General features: G+C 31.7%; 1 pseudogene; it reads left to right on the forward strand.

Annotated features, from left to right (window-relative positions):
- Nucleotides 1-4,013: 4,013 nt before the first annotated feature.
- Nucleotides 4,014-15,260, forward strand: LOC149375684 (uncharacterized; annotated as a pseudogene).
- The last annotated feature ends 3,098 nt before the right edge of the window (nucleotides 15,261-18,358 follow it).

Genomic DNA, 18,358 nt, shown 5'->3' on the forward strand with positions numbered 1-18,358 from the left:
AAATTATAGATGTTTTTCAGTAAATTATAAGATGTCTGAATAAATGAACATTTATCACTTCATTACAACAATTTCTGGTGCTTAAACTGCAGTCTGTATACGTGCTTAAAACAAAAAACTTTAGAATTTATATAATAATTGTAGATGCATCTAAATTAGATTCACAGTCTTTTAACAGTCAACCTGCTACTTGTAATATTGAAGGACTTAACGTACCTTATTTTACTGATCAACCCCAGACTATCACGTCACCATCATTGGTCTTCGAAACCATTTCGATTGATCCTAAATGGTTCCTAATTGGAAGTACAAATAAAATCGGTGCTGTTTTCAAAGAAATAGGTATGTTTACTTGAATTTTTATGTAAATAGAAGATGATTAAGACATTAGTAAAAGTTTAACTAACAAAAATTGTTTTTTCAACTTACCAAAAATACTGAAGAAAATTACGTTTATCAAGTTTTAAGAGATTGTCGCGTTGGAGACTTTTTAGTGAAAAATTATAATTACCAAAAAGTTTATGAAAATCGAACAGCTCTGAAGGTTTCAAAAAAAAAGCGAGCTCTGCACACCAAGTAGTATTGCCTATTACGTTATTCAACAGGAACACAAAAGGACACATTCATTCTAGTGTGATATTTTTTTTTTTTTCAAAAATTTTTTATGTATTTTATCGCTCTATAACTGGGTTTTATTTTAAGTTCACTTTTTTTTACACAATTTGTTGTACATTTATTCATGTATATTATCTGATTCAGAATTGAAGGACTTGAATTTATCATCACATTAGTATTTTTAAATTCTTCGCAGTATAAGCTCTGATTGTCTAGATTATTCAGGACAAAGTGCTCAGAAATTATTTCCGCGATTTTTGAAAGAAAGTTTCTACCTTAAGGCCTCTTTAACGGACAATGCCCATGGAGCCTTGCAAAACCACTATAATACGTTACGCGACTGAGGTTTTTTGACTGGTCTCGTTACAACAACTCCAACACGAAAAAGAAAGTTACTGGAAGGTAGTGCCATAGAATATTTATTTAAACAGCTAGGTTGCACAACTGTATTTTAGTAATAAAATGACATGGTTACATTCATAACTACTTGGGATAAATTAAATAGGGCATCAACGCAGAAATTTTATACAATCGACTGACTTTATTTTCTGTTAATTATATTTTCAAATTTCTGTATACTTTATTATTTAATTATCAAATTCCTCTATACTTTATTATATGTCATTAACGCTACGAAACAAGAGAATCATTTAAATATAAACAAAACTGAAATTGACAAGAAATTGAATATATTCTAATGCTTTTTTTGTAGTTTACAAACACAGTACGAATTTCAGAATTTCTGATTTATAATTTTTTCTTAAAGATACTTCTGGAAATTTCGAAGATTTTTTAAGCATACCAGCTATCATTGACGCAGATTTTCAACTGAAATGGACCACCACTGAAAGAGAAGAGTGACTGGATTTTTTTCGTAGAAATCAAATTCCTGAAATTTTGAGAACGTTTCCCTGCTTGCGTCATCCTTTTTGCGCATACCTTTGTTATGATTGTTAAACATATGTTTATTAAAAAAATAATTAAATGTATATTTATTCTAAATGAAACACTTTTACTGTAGTTTGAAGATTTTTATAAATATGAAAAAACGTTTAGCGCCTTATTTTGGTTGTAGAACATGTAATGATCTATTGTCTTATTGCTCCTATCCCTTTTTAAAAGAATCACAAAACAAACAGCCAGATTACAGGCAAAATAAAGTTGGGCCCCTAGCAAAGCGGATATAGCCAAGTGTTTTGTACATCATGTAAAGATAATGTTACTTAAAGTTATTTATGTACGATAGTTTCCCTACATGAACTTAATTTTTTTTTGCATGCTCAAATTACGTTCCCACATTAGGCATATCGCAGATTTTTTATTTTAGGATATTCAAAACGTACATAATCATGTAAAACAGTTGAGCATAGATATTCAATCTATTTATGCTGAGTATTTACGAAAATTCTCCTATCCTTACGTTGTTTTGCAAGGTGAAAATCTGACGACAATTAAATGCGCTTATGTTATTTTACATGATATCATGTATCAAATTGCAGCCGTGACCGATGCTATAAACATGTGTTTTACAATGGGTACAGTTCTGAGAAATTCAACTCCAATAACTAATAATCATGTGTGGAATCTTATTGGAAAAATTGATTTTGAAATTAACGTGCCTGATAAAAATTTTACTGTTGCAGCATTGCGTCAAGAGTTGACAGATTTGGAATGTGTTAAAAAGAAAAAGAAAAAATAAATAAAAAGCAAATTTTTTATTTAATTTAATTAAAGCTGTAATTATGTATTTTTTGTGAAATGGAACAAAGTTCTTTAAATATTTTACTATACCGTTGCAATCATTAAAATAGAAAGATTTGTATGTGATCATAGTGATTAAAATAAAATATACATCAATCATCTTCTAATGTAGGTGCCACTATGGCCAATTTAAAGTAAAAGCTACGTCATTTGTTTATTTAATATTAATTTAATTTTAATGATAAATTTTAAATTTATTAAAAATCCAATTAAATTAAAAATTACAAAAAAGAGAAATTCTGCATTAATACTGTAGTAATAATTGTCAAAAAGCAATGGTTTAAAAAGGTTCGTGCTTTTCACATATTTCATTGTTAAGGTCAAATTCACCTTGTAAGACTCTTTGTCAAAGTATTATTAAAGTTTTTATATTATTAGTAATTCTTGTTATTTGATCCATACAATTTAAACAAATGCATACCATAAATACATTGTTTAAGAAAAAAAAGTGTTTATAAAAGTTAACTGTTTTGCAGGTTTTGGTGAACATAACTTTACAAATGGACTTTTCGAAAACCCATAAAGATCACATGACCGTGGAGTATGCACAAAGAGCAATGAGGGTGTTTAGCCTGTTTTTATACAACAATCCACTTATTTCTTGTCTGGGTATTGACGATATATTAAATCAGTTGAATATTTTCCTATCTGACATTTTTATTCCATTCATTCATCAACAAATGTACAATAAGTTGCGTATTATTACAATGGATACGGTTAATTCTAAAATAGGATTAATTTTAGAAAAAAATAAAAATTTATTTAACGAATCATCAACAGAACATCGAAGATTTGAAAAGTATGAAACGGATAGATTGTACATACCACCAGAAACAATAGAAATTGGTAAAATGTATGAGATCGTGTAAGATCCGTCTGGGAAAAATAGTTTAAGTAAGGAGTGTGCTTTTATCGTAGTTACATCTTTAAAAAAATGTTTTAAATCATTTTTAGAAAAGCCTGAGGTATTCCATAGAATGGTAACTTACATCAGTAGCCTGTCTAAAGAAAAAATGCGGATATCAAATATACTGCAGGGTGATTTGAGGACAAAAAATTATCAAGATCCGAAAAAAAATGTTTTTCCTGTATTTTTATTTTTTGATTAGTTTGAAAATCGCAATGCCTTGGAAAGCCACACTGGTTTTCAAAAATTAGGCGGGTTATATGCATCTGTAGCTTCTTTACCACCAACATTAGTTGCTAAATTAGAAAATGTTTTTGTTGCCAGTGTTTTTTATTCGAAGTGCTTAAATCACTTTGGAAATAAAGCAATGTTTTCAAATGCCATCGAAGAACTAAATGATTTGTCACTAAATGGAATAAATATTTGCGTTGATGGCACCAATTTTAAAGTAAACTTTGAATGTGTTTTGATATTAGATGATAGTCTCGGCCTTAATTGCATGTGTGGTTTTTCAGAAAGTCTTTTTTCTACAATCTATTATAGATTTTGTCTTGCAAAAAAAAATCAATGCCCAATAATGAGTACAGAGAACGAAAAACTTCGTAGAATAGAACATATATATGATGCTACAAAATTGAAAGGTGATTTGTCAAGCATAGGCATAAAAAAACCGTGTATTTTCGATCAACTTGAAAAATTCAATATCACCAAAAATTTGACAGTTGATTTAATGCACGACCTATGTGAAGGAGTGGAAAATTATACGATACCTAAGATTTTAGAAGGTTTAATTAACACAGAAATTGTGACTCTGAATGTCATACATAATAGGATAAAACATTTTGATTATGGTGGAGTAGAGTTCAAAAATAAACCTCAAGCAGTACATCTCGTAGCTAGCAAAAAAGGTGCTCAGAAGATAAAAATAAAACAATTATTTTCTGAATCCCTTTGCATCGTTAGATATTTGACGTTAATAATAGATGATCTTATACCCGCAGATAACGAGCATTGAAAGTTCTATATTTATTTAAAAAGAATTGTTGATTCCTTGACGTCTCTTAAATAATAACCCTCTTTGTCGAAGGACCAAATAAAAATGGCTCAAATACTTATTACAAAACATAACAATCTATATCATAAGTTATATGGAAAACTGAAGCCGAAATTGCATTTATTACTCCACTACGCAACAATAATGTTAAATAACGGTCTGCCAGTACACTACTCCGCAATGAAGTTTGAACGGAAAAATAAAAAATTGAAAGCTATTGCAGCTGGGACTTTATCAAATATTAATTTGCCTTTAACCATTGCTATAAGACATCAATTACAATTATGCTACGCTTGGGAATTGAAAAATTACAATAACACCCATATTGAATATGGTACCATTGATCTTACCAATGCGTATGACTTGTTACGTTGTATTTATTCTGATATACCAAAAGAAGTATCGGTGATAACATTGAACATGATTTATATTTGTGGCAAACCGTTTAAGTGAGAGACTATTTTTGTATTTAGTATTTCTGATATGAGTCCAAATTTTGGAATCATAAACAATATTTTTAAATGCAATAACGAAACTTATTTTCATGCTTACAAACTACGAACTCACTATTTTGATACTCATTATCATGCATACTGCGTAAGTGTTACCAAAGATCCTATTCTAATTAATGTCAATGCAGTTCTCCAGACTTCTCCCTGCCTACATGTGACGGAAGACAACAGAGAATTGATTGCAATGCAATCTGACTTATACCAATTATAGTTTTAATCAAATAAATGAAAATTACTCTTAACAATATAAATATTTATGTACAATAAAACAATTTGTAAAAAGAAAAATTAATTAGTTAATATGTTAGTACTTGTTACATGATTTTTATATTTCAATACACAAAGAAATATATTTCAGCGTTCAAAATATTTTTATAGGAGCCGAACTTACAGCGCAATAAAAAAAAAATACATATATATTTGTTTTAAAAAAATTTTATGAATTAACAAACTGTTATTTTTTGTCTATCTTGCTTCCCCTTCTGGATATAGCCTTTTTTCATTTTCTTAAAGTTTTGTTGTCGTAAAATAATTGGGGAATAGATTCTAGATGTGTACATAATTTCCTAATTGTGCTACAGCTTTTTAAAATTTTTAACATTAATTTTTTATACAGTAATACGACCAATAGTATACAAGCGAATGTTGATACATCTAAATCATTGTATCAAGAGGTGCATAAGCAAAGATGGCGGAACTTTCAATACAAGCACTCTATATACTCTATACATGCCCTTTTTTCAATATTCAGTATACTTAAAACTTATAATACTAAACCACATAGTTTTTTTTTCAAGAAAATTTGTTATGTCATGCATGGCTTGAACCGGAAATCAGTGTGAGTATCCATGAAATACTTTACGCATGGACTCCACGCGCTACGCCTATGATGCTCATACTATGTGAGCTAGCATTACATAGTATACTCGCTTCGACCTATCTTATACTGTAAACATTTGAAATTCACAGTGTTGTTCTATGAACCCGTGCATTTTATGCAGGATTCAACTCATATAATCAAAGTATAAATGTTGTTCATGCTATACTTGCTTGATTTTTTTTGCATGTAGGTCCAAGGTAAAACTGCTTACCATTCCGTCAAAATAATTAGAATTAATAGGGCTTCGATAAAGACAGAGATGGATGACTCTTGTATTAAAATCATTCTGTAAATTATCATAAATACAAAACATACTATATGTGGCACATGCATACAACAGCCATTAAATGAAATTAACTATATGAATAATCAAGTTTATTATGAGTAATAAATTTAGTTATTATTAAAGGACAGTTGAATTCACTTGTATACCATATTATAGTCTTCATAGGTGGTAAACACGAATTAATTGTGAAAATGTTTGATTTTTCAACAAACATAAATTGTAAATAAAAAGTTATGGTAAGTAAGAAGAGAGCTATTGTTTTTTAAATTATTAATTAAAGATTTTGAAAACAAGCTGGTAAAAAATGTTTATCAAAAAAATAACTTTTTCATCACAAAAAGGACTATGACTCAATTTTACTCTTTCGATTAATTGATCAAGCCTACATTTGGCAACACAGTTTTTAACTCAAGGAACAAAATTAACAATGATATAAGAGACGATAAAAATATGACCCTATTTCTCATTTTTCCGAATGTATGTCATGGATAAAAGACGCAATCATGAAATTAAGTGATCTTCGCATTGTTTTGTAACATAGCTATTTGAAACTTAAATAATGTAATACAGCTAAAGTGTCAACATAGACAACTGACTATTTCGTAAGTGCCCTTGACGCAAAAATCTGAGTAATTTATAATTAAATATTAAAGATTAATTACGTGAGTAATAGTTAATTAAAAAGTGACAATAAATTATACAAGTAATTATAACATTACTTCTAGGGTTTGCATGCGGTGTAAATTGTATTAAATTTTAAAACAGAAAAAGAAAAAAACAGAATTATACAATAAAAATCTTAAGTTTGTATTATTTTATAAAAATATATTAGGTTTAACATAATTTTAAGCTATTTGTACAAATTAATTCAGCATTCATTTGATTATTTTCTGACTTGGCTTTTACCTCTGGGTAACCAACTGCTTATGTGCGTATTTCATACCGTGGTCCGATGGTTTGGAAGCCATGTAAAATAAAGTTCCCATTACTGTGTAAGTGATTGATCACATTAAATCTCAGGCAGTTTTTTAATATGCCAATGACTATAGCATATACATGCAGAGTTACACAACAATGCAGAGCCTATTTGGCATTGTCCTCAGAAATGACTATAGAACATAAAATAAAAAAAGCCCGAATATGTCTATTGACTTACGTCGAAGCAAAGTATGAATGTATTTGATAAGAGCTTTGCGTAAAGTACCAGTTAAAACAACCTTGTTATTTATTAGTCTGAAACACCCAGCTCTCGCTTTCAAATTAAAAAAAGCGAATGCTTAGCGATTTTCAAAAATTCAGCTTCTACTTGCCTCTGCAGTTGTATAATCTGAAATTAACTTTTTTTATAAAAATCCACTGTCACGAAACTTGAACAGCACATGCAATCTCTAAATAATCTTATAAAGCACGTATGTGACAAATTAATCAATACTAATACACGCAACAATGTAAGGGTTCAGCAACTAAAATATTGATCACTATGTCTAATCTGCAACGTATATTGTACATATTACATGGCCACACAAAAAAAAGTTTAGGGTTAGGTGGTCAGACCATGTTAACTGAATGTTTTTGAGGTCACTGAATCTGAATTTGAGGTCAGAATAACTCTATCGGGATGGGGTTTTCCATAACCTCAAAAAACCGCTTTTTAAACTGTATAACTAAAAATTTTTTAGATAAAACCCCTCGACCCCTTAAAACCATGACACATCAACCCCATGTTACCTTGAAACTATAACTCAATAATAATTTAACCCTAAAACCATTAAGCCCCATAACCCTATAACCCGTTTTCTCCTGAATAGAAAAAAACTCATTCCAGGTAATATGTACTGTTGCAAATTTTCACTGACATTTCGAATACGTTTGGATTGTGAAATAAGACTTTATAACTCTAAAACTCTATAACCCTGTACTGCTATAAGCTCATAACCCCGAAACACCATGACTTCGAAATGCAACAACCCTGATAACCGCATAACCCCATATCAAAGGAAACATATTTTTTTGGCATTCTGTTTCAATCCATTCTGTCACGGATATTTAGAATATTTATGAGCAGCAGAATAAAGTTTATAAATCCATAAAACCATTTAACATCATTTAACATTGATATAACCATCGGCATTAGCTTTACTCGATGTACACCGTGATGTTTTACAACCGGATTTTGTACATCATATAGCCCTTTTTATAAGACCTTTTCTGACATGACTAGAATAAAAAAGGAAGATTAGAATAAAATACGAATAAAAAGCGGATGACTGGAATGAAAAATGAATGACTAGAATAAAAACTGAATGGCTAGAATGAAAAATGAATAACTGGTATAAAAAATAAATGACTAGAATAAAAAAAAAATGACTACATTTAAAAACGAGTGATTTGAATAAAAAACAAATAACAATGCATAAATATAAAATATATTATTTTTTTTTGCTACTGTATCGAGTTTTTTTTCATTAAACGATCTATGTAATCGTTTTCGCTTAAGATTACTGTTTGGTGTATCTCGTTTTATACTCCAATAGAAATCAGCCATCATATTAACATCCCACTGTACCTGATAATGATTTTCCATAACTTTTATATCTTGATGAAAGCGTTCTCCGTGCTCTTTACTAAAATCTCCAAGGTTCTCTGGGAACTCATCAAGATGTGCATCTAAAAAGTGTAATTTCACATTTATCAAGCGTCCCAAATTTTTGAAGTCTTTAACTATCTTGGCAACAATTTGTTGATACTTTGGACTCTTGTTATTACCTAAAAAGTTGTAACACATATCTTTAAAAACTCAACCAAGCTGCTTTCTCAAGTTTTTTCATTTTTTTAACAAAATCTTTGTCTTTGATCATTTTACGAATGTGTGGTCCATCAAATACTCCTGCTTGCACCTTGGCATCAGAAAGTTTAGGGAATATCGAAGATAAATGTATAAAAATTCCCCCTGTTTTGTCCAAGGCTTTCACGAATTGTTTTATAAGACCAAGTTTTATATGCAAAGGTGGAATACGAATCTTTGATGGACCCACGAGAGATTCATGGATAATATTGTTTAAATCAGGTTCAAAAGATGATTTCTCAGGCCACTGTTTCAATTTGCTATAACGATTTTCTGTGTTTCTGCTATCCCACAAACACAAGTAGCAAGAATATTTAGTGGATCCCGACTGCTGTCCAAGAAGCAACGTTATTATTTTCAAATCACCACAAATCTGCCATAAGTGTTTATGGTGCTCAATTTTTGTAAAAGTGTTTCCATATTCTCGTACTTTTCGTCCATAACGGTTAAGTGAGCGACTGGTATAGGTGCAAAAACATTTGTATTATGCAGCAGAACAGCTTTAATACTTAGTTTTGAATAGTCGTTGGAGTGGAGAATTTAATGACATCTCTAGTTCTCTGCACCTTCTACTTTAACAACATCTTCTTACAAGCATTACAAATAATAGATGGAAACCAACCATTATTCTTATCAATTCGTAAATTAAAAAATGATACAATTTACAAATAGACTCGTCAATTGTTATCCGCAAAAATTTAACTTTAAATTTTGAACAACGATAACAAAATTGATCATGATCTACTTGACAATCATGAGATTGCACGAACTTTTGAGGTTGTTTTCTTGTAGCATCATATTCCACATTAGCCAAGTCACCAACCAATGTGGAACTACAGTCGCTTGATGACGACGACTGGGGGCCCGCACTCACACCCTTGCCAACCGCCGATACTGACGCTCCGAGATTCCTCTACATTGTAAGACACTTCCGTGTGCCTGCCATAATGGTATCTAAGCTGCAATCCAGTGACTCAGCCAGATAACGGGCTAACTCTGTTGCCTGCTGCCATCGCGAGGAGGTGCCCTGGATGCAGACACACGGAGTTCTTGGAATCCTCTGTGTAGTGGTATTACGGGGTTATAACCTTTTACTTCGATGTTCAAATGTATATTTAATGTTAGTAGAAATATATATAAATGTAAATAGCACTACACATACTGTTTTCGTTCAATTAGAAGGCAATAAGGTGATACGGTTCTAGGGTTATAATCTCATGGACTTATGGGGTTATGAAGTTATTACGTCTTATGTTATTTTTTGAACGTATCCTGGGGTCATATTATTATAGAGTTATGGTTTTAAGGTGACATGGGGTTAATGTGTTATGGTTTTTAGGGGTAAAGGAGTTTTATATAAACGATTAATAGTTATATAGTTAAAAAAGCGGATTTTTAAGGTTATGGAAAACCCTAGCCCGATAGAGTGATTCTGACCCCAAATTCGGATTCAGTGACCTTATAAACAGAGAGTTAACATTTGACCACCTAACCCTAAATTTTTCTTTTCTTATGTTATAAGAAAAAAAAAAAAACAACAACAACAACTCGTCGATCTATTTGAAAGCAATCTCTTACACAAACAGAAATCAGGACATTTCTACAGATCATATCAATGCTTATTTAAGTGATTTTTTCAAAATGTTACATATTAATCTGCAATTTCGTTTAATTAAAGAACAAGAAAGGGTACAGCTAAATGATCTGCAACTTTTGGTGGGCGTTATTTATGCTTCTTCGAATATAAGTTTGACGTTTAAAAAATATCTGTCTATTAGGTCCGAACTTCTATAAGTGAAGGACGAAGCTTGTAAATTCGTTCTATGAACAATTAATTTAAGTTTTGTTCGTCAGGAACCAGCTATCGGCCCAAAGGCCTTATTTGCTCTTACTTACAATTTACTTTACTTTTAAATCGTTGACTCGGCGTTGTGGTGTTAGGTTTCACCAAATAATATGTGTGCAGTAGTATTAGTGTGTCATACACGAGCTGGCATTGACCTACTATTTTTGATTTTGTATCTTAAGTAATGCAATAGTAGCGTACCTTATTCGTCTTTTTATCTCACGTCCTTTGTCATACGTTCTCTATTTAAATTTTCCTTGATATTCAATTTATTCATAAAAATAAGAATTAAGTGTCTATCAATTAGAGCTTTGAATCTTGGACTTTTTAATAGTATTTAGTAATTGGAATATTTTTGAACTAAGAAAGTAAATTTAATCAATAACCAAGTTTTGTTTTATCTGATAATTTAATAAATGTCGAAAAGCCAGAAATAGTTGATTATACAAACATTGTGAATTATGAAGTTTCAGATTTGCATTCACAATTTTTTTACAATTTATAGTTTTCTTAACTTGACTTACTTTTATAATCGTTAGTTAGCCACTGCTTGCGCACATATAGTCACAAGATCTTACAAGGTTGACCGCAATGATGTCCTAATCCTACACGAGAGTACTCGTAGCGATGACAATAATTAGGCTACTGGTTTGAACGTTGGAACCCAAGTCGACGGTTCTTTCTTTCTTGTTCTTCCTTGATTCACTTTTTAGGCGAGTTAACAGTAGCCTAGCTTGCTCAAGTTTTTTTCACACAGCTTAGTCATTGAACTAAGTCTTACACTTGCTTAAAATGCACGCTTCTAACACGTAGCCTAATCACCAAACTAAGTCTTACATCTGCTTAAAAGACGCAACAGAACTCACTTTTCAACTTTAATAGTTACTTTGGAGCACTTGCTGAAAGAGGAAAGGTGAATATTAATTGGTGCAAGGATTTTCTATACTGTTGCATTTAAGAAGGACAAGTCAAAGTGGAGATCTAAACGACTAATAAAAGCTTTACTTAATCACTCTCGATTGATACGAGCTCAGTCGTGGTGCAATAATTACACAGTAATTAATAGTTTAAACTGCTAATTTCTCAGATTGAATATTAAGTACAAAATGCTGTTGAAATTGTGTATGATATTTTTTGTGGACATAAGCAGATAAAAAATGTTAAAATTGTTAATTACTTACGTTATTTGATGTACTAGTGTGAATTGATCTTGTAAGATGAGCTCTTTGTAACACTGTTTATAGGTTGCATGTGTTATTCAAGTTTTGTGATGGTAGCTTGTTTCAAAAGAAGTAATTAATACGTCACGCGATTGCAGAAACAGGTGTACTGCTCGATATTTGGAGGTCACTGAGCTTTTTCTTTTTATAATTTACAAACGAAAATCTGCGTTTCGAAGTTATAAATATTAAATACGTAACATGGGATATCACATGTTAAAATTGATTAATTATTTCATTAAAACATTTACTAGCATAGAACACTACCAAATAAGGAAAAGTGGTATAATAGACTGGTTTTTCTTAAACTTTTAGAAACAAATATATTCTGGGTATTAAATATAAATTTCGAAAGCCTGTGAAGTAGAATTTGAGCGGATGTGAGCGTAATATTATGCATGTATGTCAGCTTACATATTGTTTATATAGTATTGCACTGTAATGTATTAATTACTATTGTTAATTTATTGTACTTTAAAATATTAACTTAAACTAGATCTAGTTAACGTAGGTATACTTATTCTAACAATAATTGCAACACCTTTGCACATGATATCGTTTCATAGAAGGCATATGTTTTTAATGATAATCATATTGTCCATCATCGAATTTCATAGAAGTCTAACTCCATACTTAAGTTTCCAAGCCCTCACTGTCTACTGGTTTATTGAAGACAAAGTTTTTTTTACAAATAATTATTAGTATACTCATCAGGATGCAAACCTAAAAAAGAAATACTTATGCAAATTCAACGAATAAAGAATTAGGTACTAAAAAATGTTGTTTCGAAGAAATTTCTAATTAACAAGAAATACATAGATTAAAAGGAAAAAAAAAAAAAAACGAATTAGAAGTAATAATCAAAATTATAACATTATTAAATACGAATATGTGAGATTATTTGCTAACATTTCATCATGTTAAATTTTGTTAAAAGTCACAACATTAAAATTTTTTACGCAGCAGATCTTTTCATATAATTTGTTTTGACTAAATATCCATTTGATTTTTTTGTTAAATTGGTTTTAAAAAAATAAGCCAGTTTCAAAGTTTATTACTGAAAATTATACTTAATGAAACGTATAGTTAAACGTAATAATAACTTTTACATATTTAATAGTTGCTTTTTATTACGTATACGAAAAAATAATAGGTTGGAGACAAAAAAAACATTAAAGAAAAAAAAAAAGAAAAGAAGATAATTTGGGAATGTACAAAAGTTCGAACAAAATATTGTAATTTCATAGAATCATAATAATTTAACAAATTACTTTATAAATTAGTGGTAGTTTATTTCTTTAAGAGCAAGTATCTCGGTATTCTATCTCTTTAAAGTTTCGTTGAGCTACTGGTGTTGACTACCGCAGTTTCTGTTGCTTCTTTACGACTTGAGTTTAAATTTATACTTATTATCATAGATCGTCTAAGAATACCGTGTTAGTATTAGGAACTAAACGTATAAAAAATTGTATAATAACAATAAATAATAAACGCACTTCAGATTTTATATTTATCAAAGTTCATATTACATAAATATGTATAATGAAAAAAAAAAACCATACACACATAAAAACAATAGTTTGATGTACACCCAAATATAAATGATTCTTTCCAGGTATATGCCCTGAATGGCAACATCGCACATTACTTTCTCTTGGGTGACCAGAGATGGCATTAGATCTAAATGGCAGCCAGACTTTTGCCATGAAAGAGTAAAAGAGAGACAGAGAGAGAGAGAGAGAGAGAGAGAGAGCAGAGCCATGAAACGCGCGAGAGTGTTTACATTTTCAAACTAGTCTTCTGCTAGCACTATCAATACAGCATAGTGATAGTTCATCAGTCACAAGCGTGATTTCAACAATATTGGAGGATTGCTTTGTTTTGGAGTAGGTAACAGCTTTTTAACTTGGTTCTTACGTCTCAGCTTTCAATCAAAAAGTAGTGGTACCTAATAACCTCATAAAGAAAATGTATTCCACACCTTTCTGTTAAATCGTCCTGGTGATTGTGTAATGCAAAAGCCTCTTTAGTCATAATTCTCTAGACATCTCTCAACGTTGGCTTTTCAGATAAGTAGCTGTCAATAATTAATTTACCTTAATAAAGTGCATGGAAAGTAAGTAAGTGATTAGATGCTTTGAGTGTATATATTTGATGTGTTACAGGGTGACATGCCTTAGGTGAATCACGAGCCTGCATTGGTATTTAAAGATGAGTCTGACGCAAGATGAAAGATGCTGTCAAGTAGTTGTTTGTCGGAGATAAGCTGAGATTTCTTTTAAAATTGATCTCTTCTCAATACTGGCTGCACCGTTTCCAACCAACAGATTATTTTCCTATAAGTAGACCACCTTTTTTTATAATATAGTTGTCAAATCGCTTTATACTTACCTTTTTACAGCCATTGTTTGAATATGATGTTACACAAATGCAAACTGGTAATGGTTTTTCTTAATGGTGATTAGATTACTTGCTTGGGGCTTTATCGACAACAAGATGAAAACAGAAGCTTCGTAGGGAACTTTGATTCTGTGCGTCCAACAAAGAACTTAAAGAAGAAGTTGTTGCCAATAACAAGCTAGCTATTAAACATAAAATACAAATACAACTGGTGAAATCAGCTCGTATTAACATGTGATTTTCTTGCCTGGATACAGTGGACAAATGCTTATGAACGGCATAAAGGGTCTTTTTTCCAACACTTGAAAAGGCTTTGGAAACTTTGGTCAGCCGTATCACAACCAGTTGTTTTGTAAAATGGAGACTTAAGTGCCTAGGGAACGCCAAGAAAAGCCAGCTACGAGGACCACTACCAGCACCGTAGCAGAGATAGTTATGTTTCTAGTATTGGAGGTTATCCATTAGTAAAAAATAATGTGTTATGATAATTTGCTGCAGTAATTAGAAAAATTTGCTAATAATAAAATATAAATAACCGCGTTCGACAAAATATTGTATAACTCCACTACTATGTAGGTGCAGAGACAGGAGCAGCCTCAGCCCACTTCATCGCAATAACAACCAACCCGCTGCCGTTTCAGCTTTTTTGCCGGAAATTGAGCCTAAAGATCCCCACAAGATAACATGGGCTAGCGTAGCCAGCCAGCCGGCACAATCTGTATCCTCTACCCAAGGCCTTAAAAGGAAAACTGGTGTCACCCCCCCAACGATAATACCTGGCAAGCATAACATGGACATTGTTACTCGGGGTGAGTATAAATCCTCCATACCACCACCAAAGGCTCCACCGCCACCCTCACCACCTACGCTACAACCAGCTATGCCATCAACCCAACTACCTGCATCCACTGCTGTTGAGAGACAACTGCCATAGAAGGGATGTCAGCGTCTGGCCCACCATCAGGAAACAGAATTCATGAAATAAGTCATACAATTAATTTCTTTTTTCACATAAATTTGGGTCAAGTGACTTGATTCTTATTGGTTTTATATGTATTTGTATTTTATTTCAGATTTTAAATTTGTAATACGTAGCTCGTGTAGCTCGCAGGAACACGATTCGTCCTACTGTTGTGCGCAAGGTTTTAGTGCTGCCAGAAATGTGTGCAAATAAATTCAAGTGATACTTTCAACTAACGAAAAATTACAAATAAATTTGTCAAATTGTAAGCAGGACTTATAATATTGTATGCTTACACTGATATCAAAGTTTCCTTCGATATTACAAGCAAATAACTATGAAAATATTAATTAATACGTTTTTATTTATGTTTGTTATTTTTTTGTCGAAGGAACTTGAGTAACTAAAATAAACGGGCTGATGAATACTAATTACAGCATTTATTTTTAAATACATAGTGGTGACTAATGCATACAGACAAGCAATTTTTAAACATAATTTAGTTGGAAAAAAATGGAAAATTAAAGTGAAAGGTGAAAAAACAGAAACGATTTAAGCATATAGGTATTAAAATATTTTTAATAATTAATATAACCACCATCAGCTTTAATTAATTTCTCTAAGCGAGCTGGCATAGAGTGTGCCAATTTTTAAAAGTACTGGGGTTTAGCCATGAGATCATTCCATTCTCGAGTAACTGTTTCATGTAGGGTGTCAGCATTTTGTATTACACCAGGGCGCCAATCTCTGACCATTTCAGACCATACGTTTTTAATAATATTCAAGTCTGGCGAGCGCGCCAGCCAAGGTAACCGTTGAAAACGTGGATGAGCAGTATACCATTCTTGAACAATCCTTGCTGTATGAACTGCGCTGTTATCTTCAACAACTCGTATAACTTCCTCGTTTAGAAAAAGTGGTGCTACCGATTCCACAAGAAAATGTTCCAAGATCTGGACGTATCGTGCGGCATTCATACGCCGGCCGACCTCGACGATATCACCAGCACTATGACCAGTGCACCATCCCCAATTCGCTTCGTTTACTCGACCGCTGTGGTAAATTGGAATTACGTAGTCAGGTAAGTAGCGGGCACTTGGAGGTCTCCAGACAGTATATCATCCATCCTTATCTGTTGAAAAAACCTTCTCATCAACGAAGATGGTGTTCATCCATTGTTCTATAGTAAGATGGCAATAATTATTTGCAAATTCCAATCTAGCTGCCTTACGCCTTTCTGAAAAACCCGTTTTTTTTGCAGCCTTGAAGCATTTCAGTTCTGTCCTATCGGAAACATTGGCTCTCAAAGTCTGGTAAGTGACGTCCAGATCCAAGGTTTCTGTTAGGTGCTTCAAGGGCTCAAAAGGATGTAAAGTCATTTTCTCAACAACTGCAGCAATATCTTTATCGGTCATTTTTCAAATCGATCCATTAACTATTAACAGATATCAAGGTATAATTAAAATGAACATAATTAATACTCTCAGCAACGATATTTCTTTTCACTAATACTTAAATAAACTTACAGTGCCGCTCATATTGTGCCTTAAATCCTTCAATCTCTCCTTCCATCTCAAATCTAAGTGTCAATTTTAAAGCTGTTTTTCGACAACAATGACAGATTTCACAGATTTCATCCAAATCCATCCCTCTTTCCCATAACGGCCTCATACGCTCTAAGTTAACATCTGTAGGCCTAAATGCCATTTAAAAATTAATACAATTTTAATAAAAACCAGATGCTTGAATCTACTCCTTAAAATAATTTTCTAATATTAATACTGTATCCAGCAGCTTTGTGCTATTTGCCGTTATAGCTATAGTACCAAATTCGCAAACCGGTGCAAACTGCCTGCTTTCAGCAATCCTGCACAAACGTGTTCATCCCTACCATTTATTAACTGTAACACGCATTGAGCTGTTGTTTTTCTGTTGTGAGGAATATCTTCCAGTGCAAACAACTTCTTACATTGCCAGTTTGCTATTACTGAGCCGCAAAAATCAATGGTATTCGAGTTATTCATTTCATCTTACCACGAGAAAGTGTAAAAAAAAAAGAAAGTTCATAATGAATTTAATGTCACAGATGAAGCATTTTAAAATCGAAGTATTTCAGCAAGGTCTCAACGAGCAGCATATTTGAAATATTAAAAATTATATACTAAGATTAGTAAAAGATAAGATCGACAAGCTCAACAGTGACTATGGGGGTCTCAGTAAAGAAGATCTCACAAAAGACGTAGTTGACAGCGTGTGAAAAGCCGTGGTTTACAACTGTAACTCTGCTAGTTTTGCTGGGTGCTTTGGAGATATGATTGTTACAAGTAAGTATACATTGTTATTAAAACTATAAATTTTTTTTTTATTTCTACAAACAAAGTGTATTAGTCATCGTATTACCAACTATTTATTCTCTGATTGCAGGGAACTTTGTAACCAAAGCATTTTATAAGCTAAAAAAAAACTACAACCGATTAAAAAGTGACCTGGCATTCGTATTTCGAACACATACAAGCCTAACTAAACTTAAAAAATATTAATTGAGCAATTTTGATGCAATAAAACCAAAACTATAAGTGTTGAAGTTAGATAAATTATTAAAAATATTTTAATACCTATATGCTTGAATCGTTTCTGTTTTTTCACCTTTCACTTTAATTATCCATTTTTTTCCAACTAAATTATGTTTAAAAATTGCTTGTCTGTATGCATTAGTCACCACTATGTATTTAAAAATAAATGCTGTAATTAGTATTCATCAGCCTGTTTATTTTAGTGACTCAAGTTCCTTCGACAAAAAAATAACAAACATAAATAAAAACGTATTAATGAATATTTTCATAGTTATTTGCTTGTAATATCGAAGGAAACTTTGATATCAGTGTAAGCATACAATATTATAAGTCCTGCTTACAATTTGACAAATTTATTTGGAATTTTTCGTTAGTTGAAAGTATCACTTAAATTTATTTGCACACATTTCTGGCAGCACTAAAACCTTGCGCACAACAGTAGGACGAATCGTGTTCCTGCGAGCTACACGAACTACGTATTACAAATTTAAAATCTGA

The sequence above is a fragment of the Copidosoma floridanum genome, unplaced genomic scaffold, assembly GCF_036245765.1.
Source record: "Copidosoma floridanum isolate Cflo_tuat_1 unplaced genomic scaffold, Cflo_Japanese_pri ptg000005l, whole genome shotgun sequence".
In the NCBI taxonomy this organism is placed as follows: domain Eukaryota; kingdom Metazoa; phylum Arthropoda; class Insecta; order Hymenoptera; family Encyrtidae; genus Copidosoma; species Copidosoma floridanum.